A 24,575-nucleotide genomic window follows, 5' to 3' on the forward strand; every position below is an offset into this window, starting at 1 on the left:
TGGCTTCTGGACAAGCTCATTAGGTCCAACCAGTTGGTAAAGAGGCCTGCTTAAATAGCTTGTGGACTTTGCAGAGGCCTGCTTAAATAGCTTGTGGACTTTGCAGGGTTGGTGGAGATCCCAGAGTCTCTTTCCTTCTAGTTGAGCTGATAACTACCACAATCTCCTTCGACAGATTGGCATCCCAATGAGAACTGGCTGCAGTTTGGATGTAACATTCCATTCTGCTCTGTCTCCTTATCTTCCTAATCAGAGAATGTGCACAGGGTGGGCCACCAAGGGGCCAGGATGACTCCTCTGGAATCACAGAATCTCAGGGCTGGGAAGGACGAGAGAAGTCTGCTCCAATTCCTTCCTGGAGTTGGATTTCCCTTGAATTTTGTAACAATGGCCAGCACTGACGTGGGTCTTGGAAGCTTCCAAAGTGCTTGATGTATATTCTTTCACTAGATTCTTACAATAATCCAGTGAGGAGGGTACTATTATTGTCTCCATTCTACAGATGAGGAAACCAAAGCACAGAAGCTAAGTGATTTGCTGAAGGTCACATGGTGAGAGTATGAGATAGCATTCAAATTGTCCTTCACTCTGTCTCTGCACCCCCAGTTGCGTGCAAGTGGTCATTCAGCGTCTTCCTGAAAACTATTTAATGAGTTTCAGGTATATTTTGGGAAGGACATCAATAAAGTAGAGAGAATCTAGAGGAAGGAACCAGAATGGTGAAGGGCTTGAGATGAGACTATATGAAGACTGAGGGAATTGGGAATGTTTAGACCAAAGATGAGACACGATTGCTGTCTTTAAGTATTTGAAGGGTTGTAGAGGTGTGGTGGAGCAGTTGGGATGGGGCGGCGAGAGCTGATTGTTAGATTTTCAGTGTCAGCATTTATACCTCAGAAACCAGCAAAAACTCTAAATCATCGCATGATTTATTTTTTTGTTAATTGTTTTAACATTAACAATGTAGGTGTGTCCTTTTGGACAGCCAGTTGTTAAGCCTTTACTAGCCCATCCTCAAAGGGCTGTCAGGAGGAAGAGGGTAGATCTATTCTAGAAGTAGGAGCCGTGGATAGACCCCGTCCAGTGAGGAAGTTGGGCAACATGCCAGAAAGGGGAACAGCTTTGTGACTACAAGGTCACTTCCTTTTTTTAAGACTTCTTTTCTTTTCCCTCAGTTAAACATATATTCTCCAGCTTTCTGTAACAAGAGGGAGGTAGGTGGTACAGTGGATAGGCTCCCTTGACCTGGAGTCCAGAAGACCTGAGTTCAAACCTAGCCCCAGGGACTTATTAGCTATGAAATCCTGGGCAAATTCCTTCATCTCAGTTTTTCCAAAAGTAAAATGGGGATAATAATATCACCTACATCCTAAGGCTGTGGTGAGGATCAAATGAGATAATATTCCTAAAAAGTACCTTGCACATAGTAAATGCTTAATATATGCTTGTTTCCTTCCTTAGCTGAAGATCAGACCACCTATTTACATGGAAAATTACTGATAAGCATAGGTGAGAATCAGTGGATAAATCAACATTTATGAAACACTCACTATGTGCTAAGTGCTGGGGATATAAAACAAGGCAAAAGACAGTGTTTGCTCGTGGGCTAATAGAGGAGAGAGCACACAGACACTGTGCAAACAAGCTACTTGCAGGAGAAACTGGAAATGATCAACAGGGGGAAGGCACCAGAACTGAAGTGGGAAGATGAAGACTTGTTCAGTCATGTCTGAAGCTTTGTGACCTCATTTGGGGTTTTCTGGCAAAGATACTGGAGTGGTTTGCCATTTTCTTCTCTAGCTCATTTTACAGATGAGGAAACTGAGGCAAACAGGGTGAAGTGACTTGCCCAGGGTCATACAGCTAGGAAATGTCTGAAGCTGGATTTGAACTCAGGAAGATGAGTCTTCTTGATTCTGGCCTGGTGTGGTATCCACTGTGGTGCCAACTGGTAAATATCAAACACTTGGACTCGAAGTGCTAGGATTTGGGTAGAGAGAGCCTGTGTGGAGAACATGAGTGTCACATACCTATATTACAATATGGTCTCATCTCAAGCCCTTCACCATTCTGGTTCCTTCCTCTAGATTCTCTCTACTTTATTGATGTCCTTCCCAAAATATACCTGAAACTCATTAAATAGTTTTCAGGAAGACGCTGAATGACCACTTGCACGCAACTGGGGGTGCAGAGACAGAGTGAAGGACAATTTGAATGCTATCTCATACTCTCACCATGTGACCTTCAGCAAATCACTTATTGAGTGTTTGGTGCAGTCTTCCCCTGACTACACTGGAGCTTCCTCCTCACACCTGGTATGGGAGTGAAGGACTACCCTGTCTCCCAACTGAAGTCAGCTCACACTGGGTGTAATACTTAAGCTAACTTCAGACCCTTCTTAGTGATGAAAGATGTGTCCCACAGAGGGGGAAGGGGATGGGATACCAACAGAGGGGATGAGAGCCTGGAGAGGAAAGCCTCAGACCTAAGTGTGAAAAGTTTAACATAAACACAGAGGAAGAGTTGGAGAAATGGAGTGGACATCAGTCAGTCAGTCAACATGCAGTTCTTAATCAGGCGTTGGCTGGAATACAAAGAGGGGGCAAATTCTCAGTCCCTGCCCTCAAGGAGCCACATTCTAATGGGGGTGAAAACAGGCAAAAAACTATGCACAGACAAGATATAGATAAAGTAGATGTATGGCCATCTCAGAAGGAGAGAAGGGTAAAAACAAAATAGAAATTTAGACCTGGAAAGAAGGTTCAAGGTCATCTGGTCCAAGCCCCTTATTTTACATGTAAGGAAATCAAGCATCAGAGAGAGGGGACTTATTCTAGTCACAAGGGTAGTAAGTGGCAAAGTGGGGATTCAAGCCCAGGAAGATGATATGTCCTAGTGGGGCAGGAAGCTCTGCATTCAAATACTTCCTCAGACACTAATAATAATAATTACATAATATTTTCAGGTTTGCAATGCATTTTACATATATTTTCACATTTGATCTTCACAACCACCTTGGGAGATAGATACTGTTATTATCCCCATTTTATAGATGAGGAAACTGAGGGAGACAGAGGTTAAGTGACTTGCCCAGAGTCACACAACCAGCGAATGTCTGAAGCAGGATATGAACTCAGGTCTTCCTGACCTCAAGCTCAGAATTCTATCCTCTGTACCACCTAACCAATACTTATGTGATCCTGGACAAGTTATATAACCTCAATGTGCCTCACTTTCCTCACCTGTAAAATAAAGAGGTTAGACTCAATGACAGATTCTAAGGTTCCTTCTAGTTTCTAGCTGTAATCTTATAATCTTCTGATTCAAAGTTCAAATGTTTGATATCTACTACCTCCCACCTTCCCCACCAATGCCAATCAGCAGTTTTCTAGGCAGGTAGATATATATTGAGCTTCTGTTGGTAGCAATGATGTATCTCCAGACAAGGGAAGAAAAAAGAGCATTTAAAAACAGGAGGAAGAACTGGCCTCAGCACGTCAATTGATAGCTTCATTCAGGCCATTCAGCGTATACCCATAACCAACTGGTGCAATCTATTATCCCCCACTCACCTCTTTATCTCTAACTAAGGGAAAGGGTATGTTCACTGGACTGTGAGTTAGGATGTCATTGGCCTGAGGCAGTGCTGGCATCACCTCCATCTCCAAATTACCAGCCTAGGTCCTTTGGTCACAGGACAAAGGGCAGGCCCAGATCCGAGTGTGTGTCATTTCCACCTCTCTGGCCATGTTGATGCTATTTAGGGGTGGATGCCAGAAGGAAACTGAGGCTGGTGGGGAAATTTAAAATAAAAACCACTGAAAAATGATAAAATTTTCTCCTATTGATGGCTCTGTTGTGTTCAAAATAAGTATTTCCAAGGTTGTATTTTGCTTTGGGAGCCCAGCCTGTCTGCTCTAAAAGTTTGCTTTTTAGGAAACAGTCAGATGGACTCCCAGGAACTGGCTGACTTTTTGTATCCCATGGGTCAAGACAGCAAGATGACCTTGTGTCTTCCGAGTCTGGGAAGAAGAGGAAAGGGCACTTAACCAAATGCAACAAAACTAGAGAAAGGAAAAGAAACTAGCATGGGAATGAAATAAAGGAGTAATTGTCTATAATTATGGTTAGCTAACGTTTATCAGGGAGAGGCAAAGCACTATAAAGCACTAGACTGGAAGTCAGAAAACTGGTGTTCGAATCCTGGTTATCCTAGAAGAAAGAGAGAGAGAAACAGAGACAGAGAGAGAGAGAAGAGGTAGGAAGAAAGGAAAGGAGGAAGGAAGGAAGGAAGAAAGAAAGAGAAGGGGGAGGGAAGGAGAAAGAAAGGGAGGGAGTGAAGGAAGGAGGAAGAGAGGCAGGAAGAGAAGAAGAGAGGGAAGAAGGAAGGACATATAGGAGAAAGGTGGCTAGGGGAGGAGTGTTTAGGCCTCGAAAGTCATAGGGATGGTGAGGGGGGCCATTAGGAGCCATATTACCTTGTGACCTTTAGTTAATCACTTTAACCTTTTGGGGTCTTTGCTTCCTCCTATGTCAAATGAAGGGACTGGGTTGAATAACTGGTCAAGTCCCTGCTAACTCTACAATGGTGATTCTCTGCTCACAAATGCCAGGATCCCACTTCCAGGCTCCTCCAGATCCCCAAATCCCAAAGCTAGAAGGGACTTCAGGAATGATGGAGTACAGCCCCTAAACACTCCTAATCTCTTCTCTGAACTTCTTGACCAGAGGCAGCCTTTGCAGGGAGGGGGGTGGGTTGCCCAGCAGAGGGAAGCTGCTTTCTTTCCTAGGGGATCCACTTACCCTTGGGACAGCCCTGTCATGGGCCAGGATGTCCCTCTTACATGAAGCCTAACTTTGTTCCTCTGTCATTTCCCTCCATTACTCTTAAATTCTTCCCCCTGGGGTTAGGCAGAACAGTCTTCAGATGATGATGGTCACCTTGCTCTCCCTACATCTTTTCTTCTCCAGATTAAACAACCTTAGTTCCTTTAACCTCAACAGCCATCTTGCTCCTGCATCCGTCCACCATAGGCCATGCCATGAAGGATTTAGCCTTTTCAACTGCAAAAGTACCCCTTGGAGGCCCCTGCTCCGACCATGGGAATACATCACCTGGCTCACTGAATCTGCTTGGCCCAGCCCCAGACGATCCACCCCATTCCCGCTTTTGTACTGGACCATCCTTCTGTCTGCTGCACCAGTCATCTGGGCTGGGTAACCAGGCCTCCTCCAGGGAAGCTGGGGGTTCTCCTACTCTTCCCTCCTTTTAAACTCATGCTTACTTATCTTGCTTTGATTTCTCAAGAGAAACAAAAAGTTAGCAAGCTGATTTAAAGGAACTGAGCTTCTAATTGCCTTGAGTTTCATATAAAAATTCACAGTGGGAGGCTCTTAACATGAAAGTTCTGGGTGTGCCTGATGTTTTCACCCTGAGAGGTCATGGGAGGAACTGATGGATGGTGTGGGGGTTGTTTCACATTCTATAGCAGAATCTAGTGGTATTTCAGCAAGTTCGAGATATTTTCATGAAAATTAGGGATATTAGATCATGTTGACTAAAGAAAACTAGTCTTTTAAAAATCTAAGCATTTTAATAGTTTGGGTCAGAATTGGTCTGTGGATTCCTGGCCAAGCAACCATCTGAAAGTTAGTGGTAATGACTTTTTAATCCTCATTGCTCCCAACTCCAGGTATATAACTATGGCCAAGTACCTTATTTTTCTGGTGTCTCATCTGTGAGCTGGGAACAACACCAGAGACCTAATGGGAGAAATAATAACAGAAATGCTAATTAATCACATTGCATAACAGAAGCATCTGAATATATCCATAGAGATGACATTTTAGTGTCTTGTAATGGAAGGAACCCTGCAACTGCAGTCAAGAGACCTGGCTTTGACATTGATTGACTGTATGACTTTGAGCAAGTCACTTACTCTGCTGAGCCTAAGTTTCCTCATCTAATATTAAGAACTGTAAGATTAGCACTGATTTGTAGGGCTATCTTGAGGATCAAATGAAGATAAAGAATCTCTTCGTGAGACTTAAAAGCACTGAAAAATGTGAACTCATTCTTTCATCCCTAAGGGAGTGGTTCCCTTCTATGAAGCAAAACCACTGATTCTTTGGAATTAATTGTACATCTTTAGCAGGAACTTGAAGTCAATTAATTGAAAACCAAAGATGGAACAAGACATATTATTTTGTTGAACTCCTAGCTGATATATTAATTTTTTAAATGAACTCTCCTCTATATTTCTCTCCTTCTGAGTTGCCTTCTCAAGATCCCTCCACCCCCATAATTGCCTCCTGCTATTGATAAGAGAAAATGCCCAGGGTCCTCTGTTCCCTCCTCTCTTGACTTGCCAGACTTCACCAAGCCCCAGCACAGTCTCCTCCCTATCTTGGGTCATTTTGAACTCCTTCAAGGGAGAATCCGGGTCAGGTCACAAAGGACCTCTTTGTTGTCAAATCTAATGGGCTTTTCTCCAGTCTCGTGCTTCTTGACTATCTGGGGGTTTATGTCCTAGGGACTCCCCTTTCCCCACTTTCTGAATCCTCTCTCCTCCTTTGACTTCTGGGGTAGGGCTGCCTTCTGGTTCTCTTTCCACCTCTCTGACAGCTTCCTCTTGGTCTGCTTCACTGCCGCTGTGGGCTTTGGCTAGGGTCACTCAGCACTGACTTGTCTTCAGGAGTTGAGAAAATAGCTCTTTGGGAATCGCAGAATCAAACAATTTGCTGGCATGAGATTTGAAGCTGTGGATATGGATATGTACAGTACACATATACCCAAGTCAATGTATACGTTCATAACTGCATCTATATAAATATACATATGTATATGCATATATACACTCACATAATACCTACGTATACTCATATGTATACAAATATATCTACATACACATACATACATATATTGTATATATTCACATAAACATATGTAGTATATACATGTACTTATATATGTTCATATATACAAATATATAACATAAATGTTAAATGCTAAATAGCTATGAAGAAGAACTAATTTCAAGTTTTAAAAAACAGAAACTCATGTAAAGAACTAAAATCTAAAAATGTAGCAATGGAAAGGATGTATATCTTGAAGACTAATTGGTTCAAGTGACCTTGTGGCTTTTTCTATTTAACTTTCAATAGCTCACAGTGGTAGCCATACAAAAGTGAATGTTTTAGTGTTTTAAACAGAAAGAGCTCCTGCCCTCCAAGAGCTTAAAGTCTAATAGAGGCATATAACACATATAAATATATACACATATGTGCACACACACATACATGATACTAAATAGAATGTGATGGGACAAAAAGAAGGAAACAAACATTTTTGAAGCACCTACTACGTGCCAGGCCCCGAGTTAAACTTTGCGAATATCACCTCACCTGAGATAACACAAATAAAAAGAATTTGAGAAATACAGGTAAAAGGTGCTAGGAAAATCTTTAGTGGGAGGTTCAGGAAAGACTATGTAGAGAGGTCCACTGCAGTTGGATTGGGCCCTCAAGGCAGGAGAAAATACATTTCAGTTCCAGAGGCAAGCAAGGAGAGACAAAACCCAGAGACAAGAAAGTAGAGAACAAAACTGAACAACAGTTTGGTTGTAACATGGTGTGGATTACAAGGTGTGCTGCGAAACAAGGCTGAGAAGGAAGGTTGGAGCTGGACTAGTAATATTAGGTTAAGGAGATTAGGTTTTTTCTTTTTTTTTTTTTTTTACCCAGCAGCAAGAGGGAGGCATGGAAGACTTTAGAGCAAGGGAATGAGATAAATAGCCCTATGCCTTAAGAAGATTATCTTGCCAGTTGTATGAGGGATAAATTGAAGAGGAGGAAAGGGCAGAGGAAGGAAGGTTGTTAGCAAGAATCCATGCAAGGTCTTGAACTAGGGTGGTGGCAGTATGAATCAAGATGAGAAGGATGCTGAAGCTGTTTGGAGGTGGAATTGATGGGACTTAGCAACTGGTGGGATGTGGGAGGTGTAGGGAGAGGGAAAGATGACTCCAAGGTTTTAAGGTTCCTTGGCTCATATACATATAGGGAAGGAGAAGGCTTATGTGGGAAAATGATGAATTTAGTTTTGTACATGTTGAGTTTGAGGTACTTGATGGGGCATTCAGGGAGAGATGTCCAGCTGACAATTAGAGATGTGGGACTACAGCTCAGAAGGCAAGCTAGGACTGGATGTAGGGATATAGAGACAACTAGGTGGTACAGGGCATAGAGTGGGTAGAGTTCCCGGGCATGGATTCAGGAAGACTCATCTCCCTGAGTTCAAATCTGGCCTCAGAAACTTCTTGGCTGTGTGACCCTGGGCAAGTCACTTAACCCTTTTTGCCTCAGTTTCTCCATCTGTAAAATGAGTTGGAAAAGGAAATGGCAGACCAGTCCAGTGTGTTGCCAAGAAAATTCCAAATTGCTACACAACTGAAATAACTGAACAACAATGAACAAAAGTGGTAATTGTAGTATCATCTGCATAGATGTGATATATGAAGCTGGGGAGAAAATAAAGACAGATGAGAGCCTAGAACAGAGCTTTGGGGGAGCATCTGCACTTGAACAGGTAGAGGTAAGGAGGAGTCCAATGACCCAAATGGAGTAGTTGAGTCTTACAGTAGATAGAGCTATGGGCCTGGAGTCAGGAAAAACTGGGTTCAAATCTATCCCCAGACATTCTCTAGCTGTGTGATTCTGGACAATTCAGTTACCCTCCACCTGCTTCATTTCCCTCAACTGTAAATTGAGGATAGTAGCACTTGCCTTCCAGGGTTGTTTTAAGGAACAAATGAGATAATGTTTATAAAGGGCTTAGCAGGGTACCTGGCACATAGCAGGCACTTAACTAATGCTTAATTCCTTCTTCCCCTTCTAATGAAGCAAGCTGAAAGGAAACAGAGAGCTGGAGGAGAACCAGAAGAAAGTAGTACTACACAAGCCAAAAGCAGTATTCATAAGAGTGGGGTGGGGCATGCCACGAGGACAAACCACTGTAGACAATTAAGGAGCCTGAGGATGGAGAAGATCCCACAAGATCCAACCATCGAGGGAACAGGAGTGGTGGTGTCATCCCCTTACAGACTGCAGGGGGTTAAGGAGGGAGGGAGTGGCTTATGAGCATGGCAGGTAGGAAGGTGAACAACTCTTTCCCCAAGTTCAGCAATGAAAGGTTAGAAAAATATGGAGCTCCAGCCCGAGGGGCCCAGGGCACAGGGAAGGGAGACCTGAGCATGTTTGCAGACAATGGGGAAGAAGCCAACTGAGAAAAGGCTGAAACTGGATGAGAAGAATTGGATGGAACAGGAACACTAGAAAATGGCAGGAGGAGATCAATGACCCAAGGAGAGGGAGGAGCCAGGAGAATAATCCAGGGGGTTTTTAGACACTTTATTCTGAGGTGACATCTAGTGCTCTTTACAGGTTTTTTAGCACCTTTTTTCCTTCAGTTGTATAAAGAAATCCTGAGCTCAGTTTAGGTTCAAATGTAGGATGATACCCACAGTGGGGCCTGCAGACACAGCTATGGGGCAAGCCAAATGTAAATGTGAAAGGTAGTGAAAGGTAGTGTTAATGTGAAAGTGAGTGAAAGGTAAGGGCACCCTCTCCAGTGGGACTCTAGTTTCCCCCAGTGAGACGATGATCCTATAAAGTTGTCTTTCTCAATGTGCTCTCTTTCCCCATTAGTGTTTTGGTCTATACTTTCCAGAGAAGCTGGCTTCTCATCTAACTGTGTGAGAAGAGAAAAATGTTTACAGAGGAGTGATGCCAAGCCCATGTGAGGCTGGTATTGGGCAGAAGGCATCACTTGTCTTACTAGCTTTTCTCAGAGTTCCATGATTCCTCCTGGAAGGTTGGAGATGCCCTGGCCTGCTTCTCCTATCTGGGCCCTCCCCCCAACCCTTATTTCTGACACAATCAGGTCAGTGCTGGAGGTTGGAATGAATGTGTTGATATTTTCCTTTAAAGGAAAAAATCTGCTGGTTTCCAAGTATTTGTTTTAGTGGGAAAGAAGGCCACAACTTGACAATAGAAGCAGGGACTTTCTAAGCATGGATATTTCTCTGGAAAAGCATGTGAATTCAGCTGATATCCATGTCAAGAGAATGTTCTCTGGAGGTCCGGAGCTTGTCCACCCTCTCATAAGGGAAAGAATGTGTCATTTCTCATCCCAGGTATGGCTCTGTCATTCTGAGGGAGAGTAAGGTCCTGCATTCAATGCTGTTTCAGACTGTAGCTCATATGTGGCAGAGACTCAATAATTATTTAGTATCCATAAGTCCCATTTCTTCCCCAGAAGTCCTCCTTTGATGCCTCATCACAGCATGGAGACCAAATCCCCTCCAGGACCTCTCCTGGCTCAGCTTCCTCCTCTAAAATGAGAGAGTTGGACAAGATGACCTCTATGGTCTTTGGTCCTCTGAGTCTAATGAAAATTTTAGATCCTTTGATGTGCTCAGAAAGTCAAGCCCCTTCTTGTCCCAGATTTGTCCATATCTCAAGCTCAGGAATTGACACTGAAAAGGGGAGCTGCCTTCCTCCCTAGGTATCCCTTGGCCCCCTCTTGGATGAGCCTCATGGGAAAGGACAAGAAAGGTGTCAGCTTCCTCCAGGTCTGTGTGGAGTGGAAGGAAGCACCGAAGGAGGACACTGGCACAGACTCCCAGAGGCCCCCTTCCCTCCCCTCTTTTCCAATGATTCCTTTTGAGAGCAGATCCATGATTTCATTCCTCTCTCTCAGGAAGAGAGTTCCTAACTTAGGGAACCTTAGGGAGTTGTCTGCAGCTCTGATGGGCACTAAGCCAGGAAGAGTCAGAGGCTGCACTTGACTACCTGTCTTCTTGATTGCCAGGTGGGAATAGTGCTAAATATCCAACCACCATGCCAGGCTGCCTCTCTCGTCTTCCTTCTCCAGGGAGCTCGTGTGTTCAGTGACCATGTTTCCTAATTTTCAAACACATAAACACACATGTGTATACATATGTATACATGTGTATACATATGCACACATATGTGTATATACATACACACAAACACATATACATGCATATATACTATACATATATATGTGTATCATTTGGCAAAGAATCTTTTTCTTACTTGTTTATTGGACAGTTGCCGTCCCCAGGAGCAGTAGGGTTCTGGTGAAACAATCGACTCTAGAAAAGTAACACGTTTTTATGTTTAATCTGTTTCATTGAGATTTTCTCTATCCCTTTCTTAAATACAATCAACAAAGGGTTTAATAACTTTCTGAGGTGTAAATGCTCACACACAAAGTGCACCACCAGCCCAGTGGAAGCTGGCTCCAGCATGGCCCAGCACTGCATGGATCCTCACTGTAGAAGAGTGGATCCAAAGGAAAGAGGCCAGGGGGCTGGCAAGATCTTGTATGTTGTCTGCTCCATTAGACTGGGAGCACCTTGAGGGCAAGGACTGTTTACCTTTCTTTGTACCCCCAGCATTTAGCACAGTGCCTGGTACATAGTAGGTGTTTAATGAAAATTTGTGGATTAACTGACTGACCTGTGTTTGAGTTCTGGCCCTGTGGTTTACTCTCTACACACCCTTGGACAAGCTATGTCACTTCTCTGCCTCTGTAAAAGGAAAGAAAGAAGGAAGGGAGGGTGAGAGGAAATAAACATTTATTAAGCACTTACTAGGGGCCAGATTTGTATTCAGGTCTGACCTCCAGACCCAGGACTCTAGCCACCACACCATCAAGTTATCTCAAGGGTTTCTTAATCTGGGCTCCACAGACTAGATTTCAGAAGGCTGGTGAACTCAGATGTGAAAGGAAACAAACATGTTTTCTTTATAAACAATCCTATATATTTCATTTGATGCATTTAAAAACACAGTTCTGAGAAAGAGTCCATCAGCTTCCCTAGGTTGTTCAATGAGTCTGTGACACATACAGAAAAGATAAAAACTTCTGGACAAGATGTTATCTCAGGTACATTCAGGCTTTAAATCTGGTGATCTTCTAAAAAGGGAATGTGGGAGGATAAGGAGAGAGAGAAAGAGAGAAGGAGGAGAAGGGAGAGAAGGGGAGAGAGGTAAGGGAGAGGGAGGAGAGAAAGAGACAGAGGGGGAAGGAGAGAAAAAAGAGAGAGAAGGAGGGAGGAGAGAGATGAGGGAGAGAGAGGGAGGAGAAAGGGAGAAAGACAAGGAGACAGATTGGGGGGCGGGGGGCGGGGTTGGAAAAAAAGGCGAAAAGACTTGACTGTGGGGAGGAGAGGAGAGGGGATCAGCCAAGCGCCAGCTGGGTGAAAAGAAGTGCCAGCATCCCCAGAGCCTGGGAGCCGAACGACCTGGGGCTGAGCTCTGAGGAAGCCAAGCTGAAGCCCACAGGCTGCTGACCAGACACCTCTCCATCCAATTTCAGCTCCCTGGGAAGGTGGCCACAAGCAGCCTTGATTCCTGTGGCTTACCTTAAGAGCCAAGGTTGTGCCCCGAAGGTTGGGTTCAGAACAGAGACTCACAACCCGAGGCTGCTGGGTTACCCTCCTTCTCTTCCTCCTCCTGCTTCTGCTGCTGCCTCAGGCAGGACAGTTAGTACTATTGATGTCCAGGACCCAGGAAGTCTCCATTTCCCCTTGTAGTGTCCCTTGTGTTCAGCCACAGCTTTGACTAAAATCAGCAGGAAAGCCTTGAGGAAGCATCCTGGCTGCCACTGCAGGGCCCCTGGCCTCTTGGCCTGATACAGCTGCAGCCACATCTGGGAGGTGGAAAACATCCTAAACAGCAGAGTTCACAGGTTGGCTTTTCCAGTTTGTTGCAGATTTTATCCTCACACAATCGCTTAGATTTTTTAACATCAGGTTCTTTACTTAGGGTCCTTGGACCTCCAAGGGGACTAGGGGTAGATTTTAATAGCTCTGTGAACTTAGGTGAGGAAAAAAAAAATCACATCTTTATTTTCACTGAACTCTAACAGAATTTTGGCATTTTCTCCAATTTGAAATATTTTTAAATTCAATTTTAGTTTTCTTTCAGTTGCAAGGGGAAAAAAGTCATTACAAATATGTGTAGCCAAGCAAAACAAATTCCTGCATTAGCCATGTCCAAAAAAAAACCATGCCTCAATGTGCACTAAGTCTGTCACCTGCTATCAGGAAGTCAAGAGCATGTTTAATCTGAAGATATATTTTTTTAAAAGCCATGATTCTGAGACAAGGTCCACAGGCTTCCCCAGACCAGCAAAGAGATCCATGACACAAGAAAGATTAAGAAGTCCTCCTTCTGACCACTTTGCAGAACCATAGAGAGCCCTGGGACAGTTTGAGAAACGCTGATCTAGGCTGGCTTCTTCCTTTTTCAGATGAAAAAACTGATGCCCAGTCAGCATCTCTTGCTGCGCCTCTGGCTTTATTTGGAAGCATCCTCATAACCACTGACAACCCCCTTGGGAGCCTATGAGGCATCAGTCTCAAAATCCTTTGTACAATCTCAGGTCACAGAGATTGTCACAATGCCATGAAATAGGATAATTCTGCTCTGCTTTTCAAGGCAGGGTCTGAAGGCTCAGTCTGCCACAAACCTGGCCTTCTAGAAACAGGACACAAGGCAGTGAAATTAACGTTATCAACTTTCTCCCCTCCTCTCCCTCCACTTCCAGAGGTGGTGCCTGAAGGGACAGTAAGGCTGCCCACTACATTTTGGTCTCACTGTACTTGGAATGATACTTAAAATTGTGGGACTGCCCATAGCTTTTGTGTGCTTCATGGCCTTCCTCAGGTAGAGGAGGACAATCATTTTGACTGGGTATTGCTAACCATTGGGCTGAGTGACTTTTTTTGAGGCAGTCAGGGTTAAGTGACTTGCCCAGGGTCACACAGCTAGTGTCTGAGGTCAGATTTAAACTCAAGTCCTCCTGATGTCAGGGCTGGTGCTCTATCCAACTCTCCCACCTAACTGCCCATAGAGCTGACTGACTTTTAATAGACACTTATTGGGCTATTTCAGGACAGACTCTTGGTTGTCACAGAGGATTTCTGTTTCTGTTATAGACCAGGCAGCTCTTATCAAAAAGCCTTTTCTCCTTGGGGTCTTAATGGCCCATGGTTTCCTGCAGTATTCTCTGCCACAAGCAGATCCTCTGGGGCTCCTTCTGGGTGCAGTGCCTACTATCTTCAGTATAAAGGAGAGCCGGATGTGTTTTAATTGGATTTTTATCTTTTTTATTATAAATTTAATCATTATTAACAAAACCCATGCAGTTAAATAACACGTAAAAGGAAAAATTATATGGAAGATTTTAAAAAATCTAAGGCAGCAGTTTTTTGTCAAAGATATTTACTATAAAGTTTCCTTTCCCCCAGTCTGTTTCTTCTCTTCATAGTTTGGACACATTGCTTTTTTCGTTGTGCAAACCTCCTCTATTTTTATATTGTCATATCCATTTATTTTTCTCTCTCAAAGTTTCTTCAATTTGTAATTCACTGGGTTCTCCTTGAGGGAACTAACTGCCAACCCACCTGGGACAGGGGTCTTACATTTCTTAGGAATTTTCCCTCTTTCTACAATTAAAAAAATCCATCTTTGCTTTCTCTTCTAATTTAGTGGAACATTGTTCAAGTGACAGCAAAAGGAAGGGGGCACAATTTCCAGAATAGAATTAATTTGGTGGGGAGGCTAAGGGTTGAAAACAAACCAGAAAGAATGAAGTTTTTTTTTTTCAGTTGTGTCCTAAAGAGGGGTTGGGGAGGCCAGGGGAAGGGAAGGAGGAAGCCTTTCCCCCTTTGTAGTCCAACTCAGTTCTTTCTGGTTCCTGATAAATGGAATGCCCTTCCCTCCTCCTCACTGGAATTCCCTGGAAGGGAGGGAGGAGAGTTATTTTCAAGCATTTGAAGGGTTGTCAGGTGGAGGACATATTAGAGTATTTGTGTTTGACCCCTGGAGCAGAACCAGCATCAAAGAGTGGAAGCTAGAAAGGAAGCAAGGAAGTCTGAGATCAGAGAATTCTTAACATTCTGGGCTGGCCAGGAATGGAGCCGGCTGTCTAGAAAGATGGTGGGAGACTAAACTGATGGGGATATTGGAATGGGGATTCCTTTTGTGTATAAGTCAGACTGGAAGGGCTACTAAGCTGCCCTTCAACTCTCAAATTCTATGACACCTCACCTTTATGTTATTTATTTTGGGGAAGCAAATTAGGGTTAAGTGACTTGCCCAGGGTCACACAGCTAGTCAGGGTTAAGTGTCTGAGTCTGAATTTGAACTCAGGTCCTCTGACTCCAGGGTTAGTATCTATCCACTGTGCCACCTAGCCATGCCAATACCTAACCTTTAAAGCCTAATTCAAGTGTCACACTCTCCATGAAGCTTTCCTTGTGATAATCACCTGAGTTCACTTGTGACTTTGGATTCTTTTGAAACCCTTCTGTATTATTTTATATTTTACTTATTTGCCTGTGTGTCCTATCTTCCTACTAGACTGTGAACTTCATGAGAGCAAAGACCTGTGTTATCTAAATTTTGTAACCTCCCTAGCCCAAGATCCTGTGCTATATACAGCACACAATAGGTGCTCACTAAATGTTTGAGTTGAATCAAATAAGCATAATTAATAAGTATATGACCCCTTTGAGGGAATGTTGTTGAGAGGATTATTGTCCAGGTATAGGTTGGACTGAGTCACCTCTGAGGATCTAACCAGCTTGGACTGTCAAGGTTTCCTGCAGATCCTCAGAATTTCTAACATGGTCCGAGTCCTTCACTTCCTCCCATCCCTGACCTGAGAATAATTGGATTCTCAAAATAGTATCATTCCAGAGGAAGCAGGCTTCAGCTGTCCTATAGCCCTTCGAGGTGGTCCCAGAGGTCCACACAGGTAAAGAAGAACTAGGCTGGGACTCAATGCCTGGGTTGTAGCAGGAGCTCCCCCACAAATGTGTATGACTAATGGGTCAAATCATACAAACTGGTATGGACAACTGACTAAGTATAAGAGTGAGTAAGAAGGACATTTTCCTCAAGTGTAAACCAAAGGTGAAGAGGTATGTCCCATTCTTCCAGGACTGGCATGAGATAAGAATATATATATGAATGAATGAATAAAAATCATGTTTTAAGCTCTTACACTATATGCTAGGCACTGTGGTACATGCTGGAGATACAAATACAAGCTAGCCAGTCCCTGGGGAGATAAAGATGGGGGGATGGGCAGAGGGGAGTAAGGTGTAAAGCTCACAGGTCATCATCTTTTGTGAAAGTGTCTTTAAAGTCAGTCAATCAACATCTCTTTATTAAACACCTACTGTGTACCAGGCACTATGCTGGGGATACAAAAGGAGACAAAAGATGGTCTGTGCCCTCAAGGAGCTTACAATCCAGTTGGGGAGACAAGCAAGCAACTACATACCAAGCAGCTACATACAGGAGAAATAGGAAATAACTAAGAGAGGGAAGACGGCATAGAACTAAGAGGTTAGGAATGGTTTCCTGTAAAGATGGGATTTTAATTGAGACTTAAAGGAAGCCAGTAGATGAAGTTGAAGAGGGAGAGTATTCCAGGCACAGAGCTGAGAGATGGAGTGTCTTGTTCAGAGACTCAAGCCAGTGTCACTGGATTGACCAGAGAGTGCAGGGAATAAGGTGAAACAAGACTAAAAAGGGGACCAGGTTGTCAAGTGCTTTCAACATCAAACAGATAATTTTGTATTTTATTGTAGAGGCCATAGGAAGCCACTGGAGTTTACGAAGTAGGATAGTGATATGATTGTATCCATGCTTTATGAAAAATCACTTCAGTGGCCAAATGGAGGAGGGACTGGAGGCAGACAGACCCACCAACAGCTATTGCAATAGTTCAGGCATCAGGTGATCCAGGGCCTGCACCAGGGTGGGGGCAGAGTCAGAGGAGAGAAGGGGGAATATTCAAAAGATGTTGCAAAGGTAAAATTGATAGGCCTCGGTAACAGATTGGATGTGGGGGTGAATGAGAGTGAGGAGCTGAGGGTGACACCTACATTGTGAGCCTGAGGGACTGGGGAGGGGAGTGTTGCTCTCTACAGTAATGGAGAAGGTAAGATGAGGAGAAGGGTTAAGGGAAAAAGATAATGAGTTCCATTTTAGATGTGTTGAGTTTAACATGTCTACTGGACATCCAGTTAGAAATGTTTGAAAGCAGTGGGAAATGTGAGACTGAAGGTTGATAGAAAGGTCAGGGTAGATTCATTAGCAAAGAGAAGATAATTAAAACTAATGGGAACTGATGAGATCACCAAGTAAAGTAGCATAAGAGAAAAGAGGGCCAGATTAAAGGCCTGTAGGAAGCCTTCAGTTAGAGGGCATGATCTGGATGAAGATCCAACAAGGATACTGAGAAGGAGTAGTCAGATAGGGAGGAGGAGAACCAGGAGAGAGGGGTGTCCTGAGAACCCAGACAAAAGAGTATCAGGGCAGAGAGAGTGACCAGCAGTGTCAAAGGCTACAGAGAGGTAAAGGAGAAGGAGGATAAACAATAGACCATTGGATTTGGCAGCTAAGAGATCATTAGTAACTTTGGAGAAAGCATTTTGGGTGGAATAATAAGATTGGAAACCAGATTGAAAGTGGTTAATAAGAGAGTGAGAGGAGAGAAAGTGGAGGCACCTATTGTAGACAGACTTCTGAGTTAGCTGCAAAGGGCAGAAGAGATCAAGGACCATAGTTATCAGGGATGAAAGGACCAAGGGAGACATAAAAGGAGAGGATAAACCCTGTGTAGAAGCAAGAAATTATTGGTAAGATTGTTTAGGGATGGGAAAATCTGAAGCCCTAAAACTCTTACTAGTAGATTATAAGCAGGACTCGCAGGGCATTTAATCCTTGAGTCTCCAACACTGCAGGGACTACAGAAATTTCTGAAATTTAACAGAATTGACATCTGCTTAAAAGGAGTGAGTTTCTGGGGGACCAAGAATGCTAGGACAAGGAATTTGGATTTTTTTTTTTTGCTAGGCTTTGGAAAACCTCTATCTTTGAGCAAAGGCTGTGATAGGTGAGGGGAGTCTTGATCCTTCGATGAGGATTCTGGAAGACAGAGAGAAGAAAGGGGTGCTTTCTAACTGGGGCATATGGCTGGGGTTGGGAGATAGGAGGTGAACTCAGGGACAAGCTAATAGTCCAGTTTGGCTAGAACGTAGGAGTGTCTGGAAAGGAACAGAAAGTGAAATTGAAAAGAGAAGCTGGAGTCACGTTGTGGAAAGCCTTAAATGACAAGCTGGGGAATTTGTATTTAATTCTGAAGAGAATAAGAGGCCACAGAAAGATTTGGGGCAGAAGAGAGCAAGGGGAAGATTACTCTGTAAGGTGTATGGAGGATGGGCTGTGAAAGGCAAGACTGGAACCAGGGAGATGAATCAAGGAGACATTCTAGTAGACAAGGTGAGAGACAAATGCCTGAACTGAGGTAGTGGTTGTATGAATGGAGAGGAGATAGAGGTAAATTGTGTTGTAAGATAATGGCAAAACCTGGAAATGGAAATGGTGGATAGAACACCATGCCTGAAGTTAAGGAAATTGTGAGTGAAAATCCAGACCCAGACTCACTAACTGTGTGACCCTGGGCAAGTCACTTAACCTCTGTTTACCTCAATTTCCTCATCTATAAAATGAAGATAATACCTACCCCAAAGGACGTTGTGATAATCAAATGAGATAATAATTGTAGAGTGCTTAGCACAATGCCTAGTAAGTGCTATATGTTAGCTATTATTATTCTTTTAGGATATGGGGCCATTATTATTATTATATGTGGGGGCAAGACAGAAGAGTTACAGAGCCAGTTATAGAGCTGGTAGAGAAATGATCATGGATGTCCCAGATACCTCTTAAAATGGTGATCCAAGTGAGTGACTCATCAATCAGAGAGAGGGCCAAGGAGGGCAGGCATCTCCTAGGTGAGAAGGCTCCTGGGGAGGAGTTGGAAAAGTCTGAAGAATCAGCAGAGGAGCTGGCAGTGAAGTGGACATTTTTTAGTGGATAGATGATGATTTGAGACTGAAGAGCTAGACTGAAATATTTGAGAGTTACCTATAGTAGGACCAAGTAGGGCCAAGTAAAGGATTTTTAAGGATGTGGAGACCTCTGCACATTCTAAATGTCTTGAGAATCATAGACTCTCATGATCTTGAAAGAATGAAAACATAAGGGTAACTGGAAGGTCAATAGAAAGTTGCCTGGTGGAAGAAGCAAGTTGTAGCACACTATCAAGGATGACTTTGGCACCAGAAATGTCAAAAGATACAATACTGAGAATGTGTAGGACTGAAAAGGCAGTAGGTAGACCATGACCTTCCCTAACTGGAGAATGTACTACCTCCTCACCTTTACCTCGGGACATTCCTCTCTTCCTTCATGACTCAACCCAAGCATTGCCTTCTACATGAAACCTTTTCCTAATCCTCAGAGGAGATATTTGGAAAGTGCTTAGCACAATGCACAGTACACAGTAAGAACTTTAAAATGTTTGTTTCCTTTCCCCACCCTATCTCCTCAACTTCTAGTCCCATACCTTTCATAAATTTACCTTCATTTTATTCTCTTTGTATTTATTCAATATATTCTTATTCAGGTATTTGCCTTCTCTGTTGGCATATAAGCTCCTTAAGAGGAGCAATTATTTTATTCTTTGTATTTGAACGTAGTAGCTATCCACCAGCACTTAACACTGTGCCTGGCATCATCATCACCATCACTGTCACTTTTATGACACTTCAAGGTCTGAAAAACACTTTACAAATATAACTCATATAATTGTATTACATAGCAGGTACTTAAATATTTGTTGATTAGTTATTAATTCATTTAAGAATGATTGATTAATAATTAACTTCATAAATATTTACTAATTCATTTGGATACAGTGTGCCTTTCTAGCTTTATTACCTGCTGTTCCCCTTTGCTATGCAGCTCTGTCAAAATCAATCTGTGCACATACCTTTTTTTAAAAAAAGTTTTAATTTATGTCTTTAGGGCTTTTCTCTTTCACATAATCACAGTTTCCTCCAGTTTTCCTCCCCCTTTCCCTCTTAGATAATCATCCCGTATAACAAATGTTATTTTTATAAAGACAAAAAGAGGGAAACTCATCAGAGCTCATCAGAACATTGAGAGTCTGAAACCCTGTGTCATAGTACTGTACCTTAGCGCATTCTGTGCCTTTGCATTGACTGCAGGGCAAGCTGGGAATGAAGGCACCCCTTCCTCCTCTCTGCTTCTCAGAATCGCTAATTTCCTTCCAAACCTGGGTCAAACAAACAACTCTCCAGACGTCGCCAGGTGCCAGCGTCCTTCCCCGGGTTCTTTTCTGTTTCCTTTCCGTGTACTTCCACCCGTGTCTTATTTGCCCCCATTAAGGACATCCTTCGTAAGGCCCAGATTGCCTCCCCCGCGTGCCCGGCACCAAGGACGCATTTAAGAGAAGCTCGTTGATCAGCGGATTGATTTTTGGGACGGCATTGGCAGCCCTCCGAGGCATCCTTGAGCCCGGGCCTGGCCCCCAGCTTCCTTCCACACCCTCGCCCCCAGAGCCGGCTGCGAAGCTGCTTCGTTCCATTTCCTTACCACTGGCAGTCGGGCGGGCTCAGCGTCGGCCCCGGGAACTACCGAGAGGAACATGATGGACCCTGAGAGGAGGGTGGAGGGAGAAGTTTGGGGAGTGCTGGCCGGTGCGGCTCCGGGAAGTCCGGGGAGGAGAGCCAGCCCGGTCCCGCGGGGGTGCCGAGAAGTCTGCGGGAGGCAGACGGAGGCCAGGACCCTCGGCCTCCCCGGGCTTCTCCCTCCACTCGGGCTTCCTCGATCCCTCCGGCTGCCCGCAGGCCCCTTGTCAGCAGCTGGGCACGAGGAGGGGAGCGTCCGGGGCAGCACCGTGGAGTTTACGTCGGTGCTTTATTAGTCCTAAACGGGCGATTTCCCGCTGGTCCCTTGGACCTCGCAGGTCCTTAACTGAAGCCTACCGAGGACTCTAAAGGTGAAGGGATGCAGAATGTTAATTAGGCGGCTCCCAGGGAGGGGGCATTCAGGCGGGACTGCTCGTAAACAGCTGGCTGGTGTGCTGGATCATTACTCAGTCCACAAGTTCCTAGTGTGGGCATTTGGGGATACAAAGAAAGTCCCTGCCCTTGAGGAAGTAGAACTGGGTTCAAATCCTTCCTGAGACACTAGCTGCCTAACCCAAGACAAATCACTTAGCTCCCCCAGCCTCAGTTTCCCAGTCTGTAAGATAGAGATAATTCTAGCACCCACCCTACAGGACTGTTGTGAGGATCAAATGAGACGAGGAAAGTAAAGAACTTTGTAAGTTTTAAAGTGATATATAAATGCCAATTCATGTTATTTTAAGAGCATTATTATTTCTTAGGGAACATAGCTCCTGAGACCAGAAAAGAATCACTGGAACCATAAATTCCTAGAAGTTATGAGCTGAAACCTAGCTCACCCCGCCCCCGCCCCCATTTTATATGTGAGGAAGCAGAGGTACCTGTCATACAGGTAGCAAATAACAGCTGAGATTCAAAATGTACATTAGACTCAAAGACCAGGGTCTGAACTGGAAATCCAACCCATGATCCAAGTGGAACAACCACATCTGACAAGTGGCGATCCAGTCTCACTCAAAGATTTCCAGGGATGGTAACCCCACCCCCCTCCCTCTGAGGCACAACCGCCCTTAATCTTTGATTTGCCCTCTGGGATCTAGAGGAACTAGTCTAATCCCTCTTCCCACAAAGGACCAGTAAGGAATAGTGTAGCCTCTCTGACAGCGAAAAGAAGCCAAGGACGGCTCAAAAACCTCAGACAGGTAAACCGAATTATCTTGTCAGAGAAGGACCCGAATCAATGGCGCGGAGCCCCTTTTTAAGCCAGAGGGAGTTTGAATATCAGCTAACCTCAGGAGTCTTCCCTCCCCCAATCAGCACCAATCAACACCAGTCTTCAGGTCGGGGCTCCTCATTCACTTCTCCCAGGGTCTGATCTTGCTAGATCTGGATAAGAACACCATAAAAACTGACTAGACTTTACTAGTCTGGGAGGAGAGCTTACCCCATTCCCTCTGGGGCCCCAGCCAGGTGCCAGTTTCCATCTGGGGCCCCATGGTACCTGTTTTCCTCCTCCAAATTTTTTGAGTGTTGCCCCTCGATAAAGCTGCCTTGCTTTACACTCTCGTGGACTGTTTCCTTGTACTGGACGTTGGTATTCCATGAACCTTTGGGAGCCTGTATTAAGACAGGGTCCTTCAGGCACTTAAAGTCAGTCATCCTGTCTCTCTAACCTACATCTCCAGGCTAAATATCTCTAGCTCCTGGAATTAATCAATTGACAACATAGTTTACATTCACGATATCCTTCACCTCTCCACTTGTTCCCTTGTCAACCGCCTTCATAAAATGCTGCCCCCGACATGAGCACAGTTCTTTAAATAGTATTTTTTTTCCAGTTACATGTAAAGACAATTTTTAACATTCATTAAAAAAAAATTTGAATTCCAATGACTTTCCCTCCTCTCCCCTTCCTAAAAGGTAAGCATTTTGACAAGTTATATATGATGAATACAGTTCTCTAGTACAGCCTAATGAGGGCAGAGGACACTCAGCCGCAAAATTGTCCATTTCACATAACAGACCTAAAAAACCCCCACTATTTATTTTTAGTTTTCAATATTCACTTTAATAAAATTTTGAGTTCTAAATTTCCCCACTCCCCAAGATGGCCTGCAATCTAATATAGGGTATATATGTACAATTATATTACACATATTTCCACATTAGTCATGTTGTGAAATAAGCATCAGAACAAAAGGGAAAAACCACGAAAAAGACAAAAAAAAGCAAATAGTCTGCTTCAATCTGCATTCAGACTCCACAGTTTTCTCTGAATGTGGATAGCATTTTTCATCATGAATCTTTTGGAACTGCTCATGACATACTTGTAAGGACACTTAGGCTCAGGGAATAGATAAGTCACTGGATTTGGAGCCAAGGAAATCTAAGTTCAAATCTTACCTCAGATACTCATTTCTATGTGACTCTGATCAAGTCTTTTCATTTCTCCCAGCCTCAGTTCCTTCATTTATAAAATGGGAAGGCTGAATTCAGAGGCCTTATATTGAGAGGGTTGGATTGGAAGGTCTCTAAAGTGTTTTTTTTGTCCTAGATTTTGCTTCCATGAGTTTATGTTGGATTATTTGGAACTCGACGTCTCCTGAATTCACCATCTTTTTTCCATGAACTGTGTTGCCAGCCATGCTTCACCTCCTCCTTTATTTTTGTGGTTAATTTTTTGAGCTCATATATTCTATTTTATTTATCCCTTATTATGAGATGTGGCCCATCATACTACTCAGTCAAGATCTTTCTGGAACCTTTATCCGATGTGGTGACTATGCCTCCTAGATTTCATAAGTGTGCCATCTAAGCTTTCATCCAAGTCACTGATAAAAGTGCAAGAAAACACAGATCTCTGGGGTGCTCCAACAGAGAATCACAGAATCTCAGAATCAGAAAAGAAGTTGGAGGCCTTCTAGGTCAATTCATATCTGATGAGATATCTGATTAGAATCTCCTAAACACCATATTCAAAAAGTGGTCATTCAGCCTTGGCTTGAAAAGCTCCAGTAAGTGTGAATCCACTACTGTGAATCAGCACTGCATTCCTTTCTGACATAGGACTAAGCATTGGGAATACTGATCTTTATTTCAGCTTAAGTTTGCCTTTCTATGACTTCCATTGTTTGCTCCTAGTTCATTTCCCTTGGAGGGAAGTACTAGTCTATTACATAGCGTGAAATAGTGGAAAAGGTACTAGACCAGGAAGCCCTGGGTTCAAATCTTGCCCCAGACATTTACTAGCTCTGTCGTGCTTGACCAAGTCACTAACCTCTTTCTGTCTCAGTTTCCTCATCTATAAAATGGGAATAATAATAACAATTACCTTTGAGAGTTGTTGAAAGTGTATAATGAGATAAGCTATAAAGTGCTTACGTAAATGCTAGTTGCTATTGTTATCTTTGTCATAGTCTCATGTTCTTCACTGGTCATGATCCATGCACTGAAGGGATTAGGCTTAACGGCCTCTAAGGTGCTTTGTGCCTCTACCTCTCTGATACTATCATTCCTTGAACTCAGCCATCTTTGTTCTCCATAAATCTTTTCTTCTCTAGTTTAAATCAATTCCTACAGCTGATCTTCATGTGACCTGATTTCAAGACCTTCCACCACCCTGATCCATCACCTTGAGCCTCACCAGTGATCATTAACTCTCCTAAAATGAGGTTCTGGAATATGCAGTATCCCAGATGGGAGTCAGCCAGACTAGAGTGGGGCCATCACCCCCTTCTCCCTCAATGCTCTTCCTGACTTCTGGGTGGCTTAGATTTTATTATTGACTTGCAACATCATACTATTGACCCATATTAAACTTGCGGTCCGTTGAAACAGTCAAGTCTTTTTTCTGATGACCCACTTTCTAGCCATACTTTACCCTTTGAGTACATGTGAAGCTGATATTTTGAACTCAAGTGTAGGATACTACACTTTTATCCCCATTATATTTATCCCCATTACAGCTCATTA

General features: G+C 43.6%; 1 long non-coding RNA gene across 4 annotated transcripts in view; it reads right to left on the reverse strand.

The window, feature by feature from the left end:
- Nucleotides 1-670: 670 nt before the first annotated feature.
- Nucleotides 671-24,575, reverse strand: part of LOC140517363 (uncharacterized) — a 39,311-nt gene continuing 15,406 nt past the window's right edge. The window contains exons 2-6 of one of the 4 annotated variants that reach the window (XR_011971561.1): nt 22,105-22,220; nt 11,542-11,612; nt 11,116-11,174; nt 10,849-10,959; nt 671-5,763 (exon numbers count right to left, since the gene is read on the reverse strand). This is a non-coding gene — a long non-coding RNA (uncharacterized lncRNA). Of the gene's footprint in view, nt 5,764-10,848; nt 10,960-11,115; nt 11,175-11,541; nt 13,350-22,104; nt 22,221-24,575 lie in introns of those variants that run through there. The other 3 variants (XR_011971560.1, XR_011971559.1, XR_011971562.1) reach the window with 3 other exon arrangements.

The sequence above is a fragment of the Notamacropus eugenii genome, chromosome 1 (genome assembly GCF_028372415.1).
Source record: "Notamacropus eugenii isolate mMacEug1 chromosome 1, mMacEug1.pri_v2, whole genome shotgun sequence".
Classification (NCBI taxonomy): domain Eukaryota; kingdom Metazoa; phylum Chordata; class Mammalia; order Diprotodontia; family Macropodidae; genus Notamacropus; species Notamacropus eugenii.